Source organism: Nipponia nippon, unplaced genomic scaffold, assembly GCF_047370975.1.
Source record: "Nipponia nippon isolate SJK-2023a ecotype South Korea unplaced genomic scaffold, ASM4737097v1 scaffold_8, whole genome shotgun sequence".
Taxonomy (NCBI): domain Eukaryota; kingdom Metazoa; phylum Chordata; class Aves; order Pelecaniformes; family Threskiornithidae; genus Nipponia; species Nipponia nippon.
The window spans coordinates 39,883,326-39,897,813 of NW_028262402.1; the positions used below are offsets into that span (position 1 = coordinate 39,883,326).

General features: G+C 40.8%; 1 protein-coding gene across 2 annotated transcripts in view; it reads left to right on the forward strand.

Annotated features, from left to right (window-relative positions):
- The window catches only part of SAXO1 (stabilizer of axonemal microtubules 1), a 36,651-nt gene that overhangs the window by 12,966 nt on the left and 9,197 nt on the right, over positions 1-14,488 (forward strand). The gene's annotated exons all lie outside the window — the stretch shown is intronic.

Consider the following 14,488-nt stretch of genomic DNA (forward strand, 5'->3'; position numbering starts at 1 on the left):
TCCTGAAGACACTTTTCTGATGGGAAACCTGCAGGAAGTGCATTTTCAATGTGACTGAACAAGGTGTAGCCTCTGAGATCCTAGTTGGCTGTCAAAAGGGCTGGAGGAGGTCCTTAATGTGCTCACAAATTATTTATGTGCTCAAAGCCTGCTTCTTCAAAATGGAAAAATCCTGAAGAAAAGCCCCTTCATGTTTCCTAGCATTTCCAGAAACTGCTTTGAAAATATCAGTGTACTTTGTCAATTACAGTGTTTAGCAACACTGTGTATAAAGCATTGTATCAACAAAAAGGTATTATTCTCCACTCTGGAGTCAGCCTGGGAATTTGATCAGGAATGCATGTAAACTGCACTAAGACATCAGTGATTATATAAGACTTCCTGAATTTAAATTTCCAGAATAATTTGCATTTTTTCTGCATAGAAATGAACATATGGGAAGCAGTTGTATGGATTAGGGAACAGGAAAGTGGAGCAATTAAAATTCCCATCAGTAGGGTATGCCAGCAATTTGGAAAGTTTGACAGATGCACATAGAACAAAACTGTATGACCATTTAAACACAATATCTCATGTATTTCAGAAAGCCAGTCAATTTGGCTGTAAAGAGAAAATGAAAGGGCGGTGAGCGTGGCTTCACCTGGGTAGGCGCAATCCAGCCTACCCACCAGTTTTAAGTAAAAAACATCGGTAATTTTTGGTAAAAGCAGCTGTCATGGGAGAATTGGGGGGTTGGCTGCCAGGACAGAACCACACTGCTCAGTGACATATGATCTAGAACTTCTTTACCATGCAGGATAGGCATAGCAGGTAGATACTGGTTTCTGAGATTTCTCTTGCCTGACACTGGCATTCAAGGACCCTGTCCTTCCAGTCTGGTGCAGAGACGTCAGCACAGACCTCAGGGGCAGAGGACACTCACTCTGATCTCCTAATCAGAGCCTGATCTGAATTTCAGCCCTGGATGTTGACCCTGTGCACAACACGGGACGTCCAGGGATGTGGCGTTTTACTGCTTCTCGAGGGGTTGTTTTCTTCACCATGTGTTACTTTCTGCATCAGATTGTCTGTCATGCTGTCAGTTGCCATGGATAATCACAAGTCACCAATAGCTGTGACTTTCCAATACGTGGTGCTGCTGCCCCTGTATTTTCAACTTTCTCTGCAGTGGGGCATTTGCTAACCATTCTGGCCAAAATTAAATGCAATGCTAGGTGATGCTCTGGCTGCTCTGAATTAGCCGCGTGGTGCCTGGTGCTCTGCCTTGAATGCTTTGGCTTCTGTTCTAGCTATATTGTGCTTACGCGTACATAGTTTCCTAAAGAAAAAGCTTCACAAGTAATGCCTTGTAAGAAGTACACAAGTTGAAGGTTTCAGGAAAGAAAACCCAGAAAATATGATTGCAGTTTTAATTAAAAGAATATATTTTTCCCCTCTAAAACCTAACCATACTCGATGATTTATTTAACCTGATTGTAGTAAAAACTGGTATTTAAAAACCTACCTATAGCTTATGAGAGTTGAATTCTATTTTTTATTCTTACAAATTCCTAGTTTACAAACTCTGAAGGCCTCATTTTTTGCTGCTAAAAGGGCTTTGGTATTACGATCTTTGCAGATGGCTGTTGATAAGTATTTGAAAATCACTCTCTGCAAATTTACCCTCATTAGAAGCTGTGTAATCTGGAAGTATCTTAGGTTTCTCTGAAGTTTTAGGAAAGCAAGATGTGCAAAAGACCTTAATAAATTCTAGCACTCAGGTTTCCAAAATTTAGACATCACACCGTACCTCGACCGAGTTGACCGGAGGCAGAACCAGAAACTTTTAACTAAGTAATTGGCCCTTTAATGAAATTTTGGCCACAAGAGAAGGTATTTCAGGCAAATTTTATGTGTGGAATGTCACTGATCCATAATTCTTACTACTCTTTATTTAGATATTTAAACAACTCGTTCGTGACCGAATTGACATGCTGCAGCCTGGTACAGGCTAGCAGAAAGAATAGTATTGCTAGTACTGAAATAAGGTGAAAGGAGCATACTGTGGAGGCTGGTGTCCCTTGTGAATAAACTGTTGTTACTAATAGTTGTAAACTATTTGCTAGTGCATTGGCATGTCTCCAAGAAATTTATGTCTTTTAAAAAGCTTCTAAATACTGAAGGCAAATAACCTGTGGTAACAGATTTCAAAGGGAATATAGGTATCTGCACCCCCTAAGTAGCTTTGTAAATAAATTTCAAGCCTAGAAGGACACGTGATTACCTAGTATGACCTCTTTCATAATGTATTGACTTTTGTGCAGTACCTGCATTAAAAGTAATGGTTTGTGATTGAAGAAGAACTCATAGTCCTAATGTATTTTGTGAGTTCTAAACTTGCTGCCCTCCATTTCTAAGAAGGGATAAAATGGTAGCTCGTATGCTAGCTAAATATCTTACCAAAATATATAGTTTTTTTTAAATTCCATACCCATTTCCATATTTGTTTGATGAGATATATGCAAAGAATTTCTGAAGTTCTGGTTGTTCGTTGTGCCTCATGAAACGTATTTTAATAGTTGATTAAGGTTTAAAAAGAGTTGTCAGGGAGATTTATAGAAATGTTCTTGATAAAGAGCATAGTAACAGTGACTATCAACTGTTACGTGTGCTTTTAGCATTAGAGCATAAATAGCCACATACGACAGTAATATAGATATCCAATGTAAACATCATGGTAGAAACCAAATCATATATTTATACACAAGGTTTATATGTCTCCAATTTTTTCTCTTGCTACTCCCACACTTTAAAAAAATCAAGGAGATAGTAGCTACAGCATTGTTTGTCTGTTGCTTAGAGGCCCTATGATGAACCTGCTGTTAATAGGTTCTGTTTGACGTCAAGTATGTGTATCTGTTTGCAGAAAGTGACGCTGCTCAAAGTTTTCACCAGAAATGTGTGCTTTTTCCACAGTTGACAGAACCCATCCAAGGTGTAGACACGGTAGTTATTCTTAGTTATGGTTAATTTTTTTTTTTTTTCTTAGGATGAGACAATGTTCACCAAGAAAAGCTGTCGATAATTCAGGATCCAGTTCAAACTAACAGCTGGTAAAAGTCTAACAAAACAGATGAAAATACAAAAGGCATTTTACTACAGAGAAGGATGGACTCCTACTACAGGGAAGTACTGTAGTACTACTTTACTAGTAGTAGTAGTTTACTAGTACTAGTTTACTACTAGTAGTAAAGTACTCCTTTACTACAGGGAAGGATGGACTTAATGTCTCCCCAAAAGGGCTGATTGTGTTTGTAATTTATAACTCTGGAAACATGGAAGCCCATCACCTATCAGCAGTGAAAAATGACTGTCCATTTTTCCATTTTCAGAAATGGAAATCTGTTAAGAATTTCAGGATTTCTGACAGCTTCCTCATGGCTGGAATTCTTTTATACAGGGAATAGTTCAACAGGAAACTTAATTTTTTCCTAAACTATAACTTAATCTGCTTGACTTTTTTCCCATCAAAAGGTTTTTTATGGCTTAAGAACTTCCGTCCTGGCAAAGCAAGGTGATTGTCTCTTTTAACAGCTAGCCAAAACTTGCCTGCAATTCTCTAAGCTAGATGGACTCCTAGAGCAGTTTATGAGCTTTCCATGCTGTTTATATTGTCAGACTGTATTGCCATGTTGCTAACCAGACTTTTCCATAGCACTTCAGATTGTAAATTTAATACAAAAGTAGAAGTAGTGGAAAACTACCTTTCCTTTTGCATGGAGAGGGACAAATTTAATGTAGGAGTGAGGGAGTTGTTTGTAAATATCTTTATTCCCCCCCCTCTTTCCTTTCTTGGCTTGCATTATGCCAAGTGTATGAGAAATGACATGGATCATAGCAAGCAGATGTTGGAGACCTTCTGGCAAAGTTTTATCAGCGCTCATCTTATGCTTCCTGAAAGCTGGAGCAGTGGGTGAAAACATGCTTTTGGAAATTGTTTTGCAGAAGCCTTCATTTTTTTGCTACGGCACCAGGCTTCGGTCCTGTTAAAAGAACACAGGACCTTACTTCCCTCTCAAGTACTCCTGTTGTACACCGGTTTAAATCTACAGACTGCAGAGCAACAGCTCCTCATTTCACTGATGTAAAACGAAATTACCTGTAGAAGATATTGTTCCAGGTTCTCTGAATCTATAGCAGTTTTTAAAGTCCTCTTCAGCTGTCTCTTAAACAAAATTACTGTTTTGCCCTAAAATCAATGGAAATCAATTCCCATTTTTTATAACCGAGAAATTAATTGGTGGAGTTATTTTACAAAAAAGAAATATTCTAAGTCTTACTTGAATTTGAGGACACTGGGCTGTGGTCCATATGTTTACAGGTTGCACAGCATCCCACTGCTGTGTCAGGTGAATCATCCAAGCTTACAGAACATGCTAAAGCAGTAACAAATCTGGATGAAAATGAAGGGCATAGGCAAAGTGAGCAAACTCTGGGGCTGAATCTCCACTCCACCTGCCTTACGGATTCCCACCGGCTCCAGGCCAGGTTTGTGGAAGTGCACGTAGCCTGCAGGTTTTGAGGCAAGGTTTGAAAAAATGGATGAGATTCTGTGAGGAATCAGAGATTGCTGGGCAGAGAATTTCTCCTTTCTAAAGAAGAAGGGCGCTGTGAGACAGGAAAAAGTGGGATGTGTGGGCAGAGGGAAGGGACTCAGGCTACCCTCATGATGTAGAGGAATTCCATGGAATCATAGGATCATAGAATATCTCAAGTTGGAAGGGACCCATGAGGATCATTGTGTCCAACTCCCTGCTCATTGCGGGACTACCTAAAACTAAACCATATGACTTAAGAGTGTTGTCCAGATGCTCCTTGGACTCTGACAGGCTTGGTGCCATGACCACTTCCCTGGGGAGCCTGTTCCAGTGACTGACCACCCTCTCAGTGAAGAACCTTTTCCCAGTGTCCAATCTGAACTTCCCCTGGCACAGCTTCATTCCATTTCCTCCTGTCCTATCGCTGGTCACCAGCGAGAGGAGATCAGCACCTCCCCTCTGCTGCCCCACTTGAGGAAGTTGTAGACTGTGATGAGATCACCCCTCAGCCTTCTCTTCTCCAAGCTGAACAAACCAAGTGACCTCAGCCGCTCCTCATAAGTCTTGCCCTGGAGGCCTTTCACCGTCTTGATCTCCCTCCTCTGGACACACTCAATAGTTTGATGTCCTTACATTGAGGCACCCAAAACTGCACACAGTACTGGAGGTAGGGCCTAACCAGTGCAGTGTAGAGTGGGACAATCGCCTCCCTCAGCTGGCTAGAGATGCTGTGCTTGATGCACCTGAGGACACAGTCAGCCCTTTTGGCTGCCACGGCACACTGTTGACTCATATTCAACTTGCCACCAACCCAAACCCCCAGATCTCTTCCTGTGGGGCTTCTCTGCAGCCTCTCGTCCCCCAATTTGTGTGTATAACCAAGATTACCCCATCCCAGGTGAAGAATCTGGCACTTGCTTTTGTTAAATTTCACATGGTTGATGATTGCCCAGCTCTCTAGTCTATCCAGATCTCTCTGGAAGGCCTCTCTACCCTCAGGGGAGTCCACAGGTCCTCCTAGTTTAGTATCATCGGCAAACTTACTTAATGTACATTCAACTCCTTTGTCCAGATCATTTATAAAATCATTAAAGAGCACTGACCCTAAAACTGAGCTCTGGGAAATCCCGCTGGGAGACTGACAGGCCTGTAATTAGCAGGGTCTTCCTTCTTACTGTTCTTGAAAGCTGGGATGTTTGCTTCTGCTTTGGTGCTGCTTTTTTCTCCAGTATCCAGAAGGCGTGGTATGTAGAAATGAATTTCTGCACCGATTCTGAGATCAGTTCTGGCAGTTTCAGTCCAAAACCGCAGTTCACAGTGGTTTCTATCAATGCATATCTTCAGATGAAAGGTTTTTAAAGACTGTTGCTTGTCTGTTATATCCTATTTGGTGTGGCAGCAACTGACACTCTTTTATAAAATACGGAGTAGGTTTCTCACACTGGACTTGAAAGGCTCTAGTATAGGTGTCAAAGAAGTCTCCATGTGTAGCACAGTTTTCTTCCTGTATCTGTAGTAAAGAAACGCTCGAAGATACAGTTCAGTGCAGGCATCCTGTTATTTCAGACACAGGAAATTCAGTCTTCTGCTCAGAAAAGTTTTCTTCCTCCTCTGTGTCATGGAATAAGGTAAAGTAGACCTAATTTGAAGTAAGAACAAGTCCATAAGCTTTCACAGAAAATCCTCTCTTGAGAACCCTGCCTCTCATTTTGCAGAGGTTTCTGTCCTGGCTCTAACCTTTGAGGGAGATACCTGCCATTAAAGCATAGTTATACAGCATGACTTCTGGTTTAGACTTGTGTGTCTTTGAAGTAGCAATGGCCGCATCATTTTCATGACTGGACTGTTAGCCCTTCTGATTGGAAGGAGAGCACTTCTTTAGCCAGTCTGGAGGCAGAGGCTAAGATAACATGAGCTTGCTGTCATTCACATCAGTGTCCTTTTTCTACTGAACAAATGGTAACTGTGTTTGGCTCCTTCTTTTGGGTCCCTCTTTTTTTTTTTACTCGGTTATTGGTAAAAAGTCTGTATTGCTGCATTCTTCTGGTGTAGTGCTAGGGCAGGAAGCACAACCTGCAGGGCACATGGCCCAGACACAGATGGAGCCAGAATTCAGCAGCCACTGGATTGAATACAGTCTCCTTTGGCAGCCTCTGTGGCATCGCTTAGTCTTGGTTTTGCCTCCTCTGGTAGAAATAAGACAATGCTAATCTTATTTTTTTGGGGGGGTGGGGTGGAGGTGCAAGTTAAGTGAGATTCACTGGCGGAAAACCTGTGAGCTGAGATACAATATTTTCATTTTTTTCCTCAAGAGGAACCTTGTTGAGCAGCTTGCGCTAGATACACAGGAGCTTCTCAAGATCAAATGGGAGGCACACCATTCCAGCTCTGAATAACACCTTCTGTTCTCATTTTCCAGCATGGTCCATCTCAGCGGAGGTAAAGGCAACAGCTGTTAATTTAGGGAGACATTTTCCATTTGAAATTGATGAATTCACATCTCAGAAATTATTAAAAAGCTTATTTAAACACTCAATTTTACTCTCAAACCCTTCTCTGTCCGTATTTCCTGAGTACTTGTATATCTATTTCGCCATTTTCTTTAATGAGAGGTGGACTAATTTACATCTAATTTATGATAGTTTATATACTGCTGTCATGCCTCAGATGGCTTTGTGGGCTTACGCTCACTTTGCAATGGTGTGAAGGAGAGCAACTTTGGACCTCATTATTGAGAAACTTGTGCACTTTTTTAGACAACTTAGGTTCCTTTGTTTTCACGGATGTTTCAGCACTCTCCATTATTTCCCTACTTCTTTTTTCTCCCCATCACTCAGCTGGACTGTACTTTCCTTCATTTGAGTATATACAGCAAACTATTAGCCGGACTAGGAGCAATTAGTAGAAGTCTAGCAGATTTTTCTATTTAGAACTGAAGTGCTCAACATTTGAATTAAATCTAAATTTTCTTAAATCTTTGTGATGCTTAGATAGCCAAGATTTTGCCTCAGCTCCCTATTATGTAGAGGCCAGCCATGATGTCTGTATCCAAAGGGAAAGTCCAGGGGAGTTCAGAATTGGGGAGCTTGGGTTGAGGGATTTGCTTTTGCTTCACATTTGTAAAAGAACAATCTTTCCATTTAAGATGTCACATGTTTATGGGTACTGACATTGAATAAACTTTGGTTCAACAGCTCCTTCATGGGGATACATGTTTTCCATTTTTTGGCATAGCATTGCCGTATCCTGGACTTTTGAACAAACAAGGAATGGGCAGCATAGGGGAATGGGTGCCTGTCTTTGTTTCCTGTCTGCAGCCAGAGGGCAATTAATTCATTAGATGTATGTTACTATTTTCTATTCCTGACCTCAACAGGTGTGGGCGTACTTGTTTTTTCTAACTGTCCATCATCTCTGCAAGGACTGATAGCCATCTATCCAGAAGAACCTGATGATTGTTTTATGCTAAATCATTCTTCACTCTAGATGTACTATGTTACTGACACCTGAGGTATTATATGATTGGTATATTTCAGAGTAAGGAAGGATGGCACAATTAATCTACGTAATCCATTCCCTAGCATTTCAGCAGGCACACCAGAAGTACCATAATATCTTCAGTACTCATTCATTCCCTCATTCCTTTCTTTGATGCCCTTAATTGCAGTCTTTCTTTTGGCCACCAGTCTTGCGGCCTATGTGGTATCTAAATCAACAAGATTTTATTAATTTCTCCAAGCTTCTAATATAGTTATTTGTGTGAAATTTGTTCCTGTAGAGTGTGAATGTGCAAGCAGAAAACATGACATCTAATGATGCCTGTCATCTGTACAATCAGCTCTTGATAGTCATCAGTCTAGAAAGGATGTTGTCTTCTTTCATTCGATGTCTCCCTATGGAATGATCGTTCTTTTAAAGGTGTTGTTTTCCACTCCCTAATAGCCCTGCAAGCCTTTAATGCAGTTGAGCCATTCAGCACTAGAGTGGATAAGTTGTTACTGTGTTGTCCCTTCCCCCTTCATCCCACTCAGGGTTTACTGACCTCGTCTGCATCCTAAGCACAGGCAGAGCTTGTTGGCATTTGTCTGCAGTAACATTATTGACATTAAACATTCAGACTCCTTGTTTCACATACAGAAACAACATTGTCTACTCAAAGCGGTTAATCTTTGTGGCTTACGGATGAATTCTCCGAGGACTGATATGTAAATCTCTTAGTTTTTTAGTTACCTGAAATACCTTTCTAGCGTTCTGTCTCATCTCAGATAAATATCAAGTGTGCACCTCTACTTGGTCTATGGTAGTGCTATACAAGCTAAGATGTAAAAGAAATTGGTATTTGCTCCATCATTGCTGGTTAGGTGCAGTGGGTGTGCACACACAAGGACAGACCTCACCAAGTCTTGCTTTAGTGAGTCAGAAAATCCATCATAATGAGTTTGTGTAAAATGTGTTCTGCAGCAATTGTGTTAACATGCTGAAATCTGAGAGCTCTCAGGCTTGCAGTGAGGATGGCCTTATGGTACTTCATGACAGGTCTAATTACACTTTGTCTGCTCTCTTGGGGGAGAGGGGTATTAAACTTTGTTCTTGGTTGGAGGGCACAGATAAATTGCTGTATTCGTTTTGTGAAAGCTAAACCCATTACCACCCAAATTTAGTATCCCAGGTCATGCATATCTACCTGTTTCCTGTTAAAAGCATATTCCAATTTCAAAGGATACTGTTTCCATAAATAATTTACTGAAGTTACTGGACTGTTTGGACCTTCCTTTTGCTAATGTCTTGGGTCAGCTGCCAAAAGTAATGCAGCCACAAATGTTTACCGTGTGCTTTTGCCATGACTGTCCCTGGGACCCCTGAAACTGAGTTTTGGCATCACTTTCTCCATGTCTGCTGCATTTAGCTAGGATGAGTGAACTGTGACAACATAAAAGAGCAACTCAATCTGCATGATTGCTTGGTTTTGCACAGTTGTTGTTTGGATTAATGACAGTGGGGGGGATCTTTAAGACTTCCTTTCTACTTGCTATACTTTCTGTTTTAAATGAGTCAATATTAATCTTTGCTTACGTTATTTCAAAGAGGACATGTATGAACGAGGTAGGAAGATAGTATTTATTTCTGCAAATTATCTCTTGTGAACCTTCAGGTACTGAAATACAGGTAAGTCAACAAAGCCCTCTAAACTGTATCAGTAATACCTAAATCTTATTAATGACAATGTGAAGAAACAGTACAATTCTTGTTCATTGAGGGTTATCTGAGATGAGATTAGTAGGAAGATTATATCAAAGATTTTCTTTTCTTGGTTGCACATGGAGAAAACAAGATAAAAAGTGTGAATAAAGGCAAGGGTTGCCATAAGGACTATAGTGAGCTTAATATAGAGCCTTGCTCAGAGTTCACTAGGTCACTGAAGAAGAATGACCATGATGACTTTGTGCAGCTTTTGAAAGGGACACAACCGCAGTTATTTGGACACAACCCAAGGGTTTCGTCCTCTTCCAGGGTACTGTCCTCCTCCCAGCTGCCCTGGTTTCCCAGTGGTGGCATTCTGATGAGGGTGAATTTGAAAGACCGAGTAATTGTATATTTCATTCTTTTGGCACTGATGAACACTATAAATGTAGAAATATATGTTTCTCTTTTGTTAAACTTTTGTGTGAAATCACAGTGAAGACCATATGCATTCAAATGTGTCAAACCTCTCTTTCTCCACTGTCACTTTTGAGGTGATTACTGATCCATCTGACCATTTGCTGAATGTATGTGTTGGGGAAAAGGTGAAGTTTGGCATCCAGAGTTCAGCATTGTGATATGACACAAAGAAAAAATCTTCTGATCTGTGTGGGAATTACAGTTAACCTTCTGAAGGTTTCAGATTAATATTTTTTGTACTATTATGATCACAGGGACTTCAAGCTTCTCTCAAGGGATCTCTTGCTTTTATTATGCATTTACTTTTTGTTTCAAACCCATTAACCATCTAAAAGCAGAACCTTGTACTTTCCATATGCCCCTGTCCACAATGTGTTTTCATTTTCCTGATATTTTTACCATATTCAATATTTGATACTTTGTACATGGATGCTCTTCTTCCCTTCACAAACATCTAATCTGTCATCCATGCTTTTGTAACTCAATCAGGTAGCTGGACCTCTGATTGCATCTCCATTGCTTGGAAGAGAAGAGATTTGCATGAAAAAAGACACAATGTCAGTGATTTTCTTTGCAGCCTGACTGTTGGCAATCAGTTCCTGCTCTTAGAGCCTGCCCTAGTTCTTTGGCACATTTTTAGATCCCTGTCTTTCCTTGGACGGCATCATTATTCCACCTAAACTAGAGTTTTCTATAATATTGACTTAATCTGACCACTCATGGAAATTAGAGATGGTATAAGAAGTAGATTATGTGGCTGAGGAGATGTTGCTTTTTCCTGTGAAAGCTAGTCTGAGGACCTATGTTTTTTACAAGGGAAAACTAAATTCTCCTGAACGACAGTTCAGCCATTTCTAAGCCTCATGTTTTTTCTCTCAAGCAGTAATCCCATGGCATTCATGACCTTTACGGACAGTAATTACCTGTAGTAAGCCACATAACTGGGATAAATTAAGATTTTAATAGTACACCTTTCTTACCATTCCACTGCGTTTTAAACCCACTGTGATAATGTTTTATTATTAGTCACAGACATTTAAAAAGTCTGAGAAGCTTATCTTGAGAAATGCATAAATCTTACAGGATTCTTTCTCCTTTGGAGAAGGCTATATTTTATTGTTAGTTGGCAGAGAGCTGTGCTGGTCAGGGAGACTGTGGTGAAAGCAGAAAGTGAATTCAAACATCCTGAACTCTGGTCCGAAACTGTGGCTCCAGGTTGTCCTTCCTGGTTTTAACAAGTATTTAATGTAAGCTGATAAATGGTTCACGTTTCATCTCAGCTTCTGGTTAGATGAACCCAATTCCTTTGAAGCAGGTGACTTGTATTCTTTTTACCCTCAAAGACTCTGCTGTTCTTCCATAATTCTTGACCTCAATCAAGTAAAGTGTAATTTGCACAAGTGAAAATCAGAGTAGAATTAGCCAAAAACCCCCAATAACTAAGCAAGCAAGCATAACAAATATCAAAATTTAGGTCTCATCAGCTTTTCGAAAATAGGGTACAGTTAGACAGCTGAAGTATCGAAACATTTGTACAGCAATTTTAACTGTTTAGCTCTGACATTAATGTGCTGACTTGCTGCAGTCACACAGCAGTGACTTCAGTACTGAAGAATCATGCAGTTGTTTTATAAATATTTATCGTGCCAGAAGGAGTAGTAAAGTGCAGCAAATCTCAAAGTCTAGCATTGTTCCACTCCTTCTTCTTAAGAGTCTTACTCTGTTATTTACATTAGTCTCTAGCAAAAAACATTTTCAGGGACATGTCTCTGGATGCAGAAGCAAACCTTTTATAGTATCATATATTGATGATGAATTATCACTGAGGATCATTTTCTGCTCATAGTCTGTAATACATTGAGTGTTACTATAAAATCTGTGGGCATACATCACAATTTAGTGTGAAATAAAAGAAGACAAAACATTCAGGTTTACTTCTCTGCCCTGTCAGGAGGGATTTATTTGTGTGAAAGTACTTTTCCCAAGAGCTAACTCTGAAATACCTCATTCTGTTGTTGTGCACTCTGAAGTTCAACAAAGAAAGCAGAATTATACATATGAAGAGTCTGTAAATAGTTGAGGTGTAAAGCCACCTGTGTTGCCAGATCATGCTGAAGGTTTAACTTCATCGTAGGGCAAAGAGCTTGGCAGCCTGGGGCTGCTGCTATCTGCAGGAGATCCTGTCCTTTTTCTCATCCTGGGCTGTTAAGAAGTCCCCCAGCATTCACACTGCCAGCAATGTCTGCAAGGAGAAAAACAGATTCCACAAGCTGTTGTTCCCTGCCTGCTCCTGTGGGGTCTCTGGAGAGGTACCTGCATTACCCACCCTTGTCCTGCTGATCCACAGGACCTCTCACCTTCCCCAGTGCCAACAGTGCTACTGGGCCAGTGCAGGACTCTGTCTGCATCCATCAGGATGCAGGGTAACATGCCTGCAGCAGAGAGCCTGCCTGGTATGGGCAGGGAGCTGCACTATGGCTCTGCTCTGGACCGCTTGGGAACGACGGTGTCACAAGCGAGCCCCTCCAAACCCTGTCTGTGCAGCTAAGCTGTAATGGGATACTAACTGATGGTATTAGTGAAGTGTCATTAATTTGTTCCTGATCAGCTATTCCTTACTTGCAAAGTGCTACTGCTGGCCAGTGTCTGCACTGTATGCAGGGCCATGATGAACTAGGTAGTATAGCTATTTCCCCCACTCCAATGTGAGTGCAGTTTTACCATAAAAAGCTAACATAAGGGCCTCATCAACACACTCCAAAGCCAAGCTGAAGACTAGCTTACTGCGTCATAGACCTTAAGAGCGTAGAGGGATGAAAGTACACTTAGGGGTGGTGTGAAGCCAGCAGATTTGAAGTCGAAAAAATAGGCAGATCTTTTTCCCTTAGAGAATGAGGAATAATTCCTAGGAACGTTGGAAGACCACAAATGTGGCCAGAAAGTGTCAGTGCAGCCTGTGTTTGAAAGCTTTTTGTTACAAAATCCATTCCAGCAAGGTCACGTGGACCAGCAAGAGTGACCATATTTATCTTTTTTTCATTTTCCTGTTTAGCGCTCCTCCAGTTACATGAAAGCTGGAATTTTATAAGGTTCCTAAGAGAGTGGGACATCTCTTTTTTTTTTTTTTCTTTTTTTTTTTTTGAGATTTCCACCCTGAAATTTCCACCATTTCTTCTAATATGTTAACTGACAGGGACAGTCTGCCTTACTCCCTGTAAAGACTCCCTTTGGGTCTAAACTCAAAACTTCTCTAAGGCAAAAATGAATCTACTAGGACTCCTCCCGATTTATGATTTCACAGAAGGATTTGTAATCCAAATGAGAAACTGGCTTGTCAAAAAGATGCTGAATTTTATTTGAGCGCTCTGGGCCCTTCTTCCCTCTTATGCTAGTTTGGAAAATGATTCAGTATATGAAGGTGTACCCTTGAATGCAGACCAGACGTTATCATCTGTGTAAATTTAGGTAATCAGGCAACCACTGATCCTAGAGTACTCAACATTTAATTTAACAGGGACTTCGTTAAGTATAGAAGTCCTTTCAAATGAGTGATTCAGCACTGGACTAGATGTAGCACTGGAAAACATACATCCAGTAGGGAACACTCTGACTTTGGCAGGAATGATGTATGAGACATAAAACCAGAGGCCTCCTTCTCTCACTGTAATTCCTGTAGGCTGGTTCCTGAAGTCCTTAATCAGCAGCCTTCACATTGATTCTGGTGGGTTTGACTTAAACCAGAAAGGGACATAAACTGTTATGTCTCTGGGAAGAAATCTGAGGGTGGGATCTCAAACATCTTTTTGACAGCATGAGCCTTGCCCACAGTGCTCTGGCCTGGTGCCAATGTGGAAAGAAGGAGGTCACCAATGATGGACGATCCATGATGGCATTTTAGTTTCAGTCAGGAGGGAGCTTCCTCAGAAAATCAGTTTGTTCTTGCTGCCCTTGTTTTGGTGCACATTATGGAGAGGTCTTGCAGTATCCAGACTTAATTGCTTTCAGAAAGAGAGCTGGGCAGAGCAGTGCTGCCCAAGTGTGAGTGAATAGAGACTCCTGAACTGTTACTCTTTTGTTCACTTGTCAACACAAGTGAGCTCAATGTGTGGGCAAAGTAGGACAATGAGTTTATGAGAAATGGAACAAAAGGGACATTAAATAGAGTTTCTAGTCCAGCACAATACAACACACTTGGCTGTATCTCAGATTAAATTACTTTTTTCTTCATCTAGGTGAACTTGCTTTTCCTA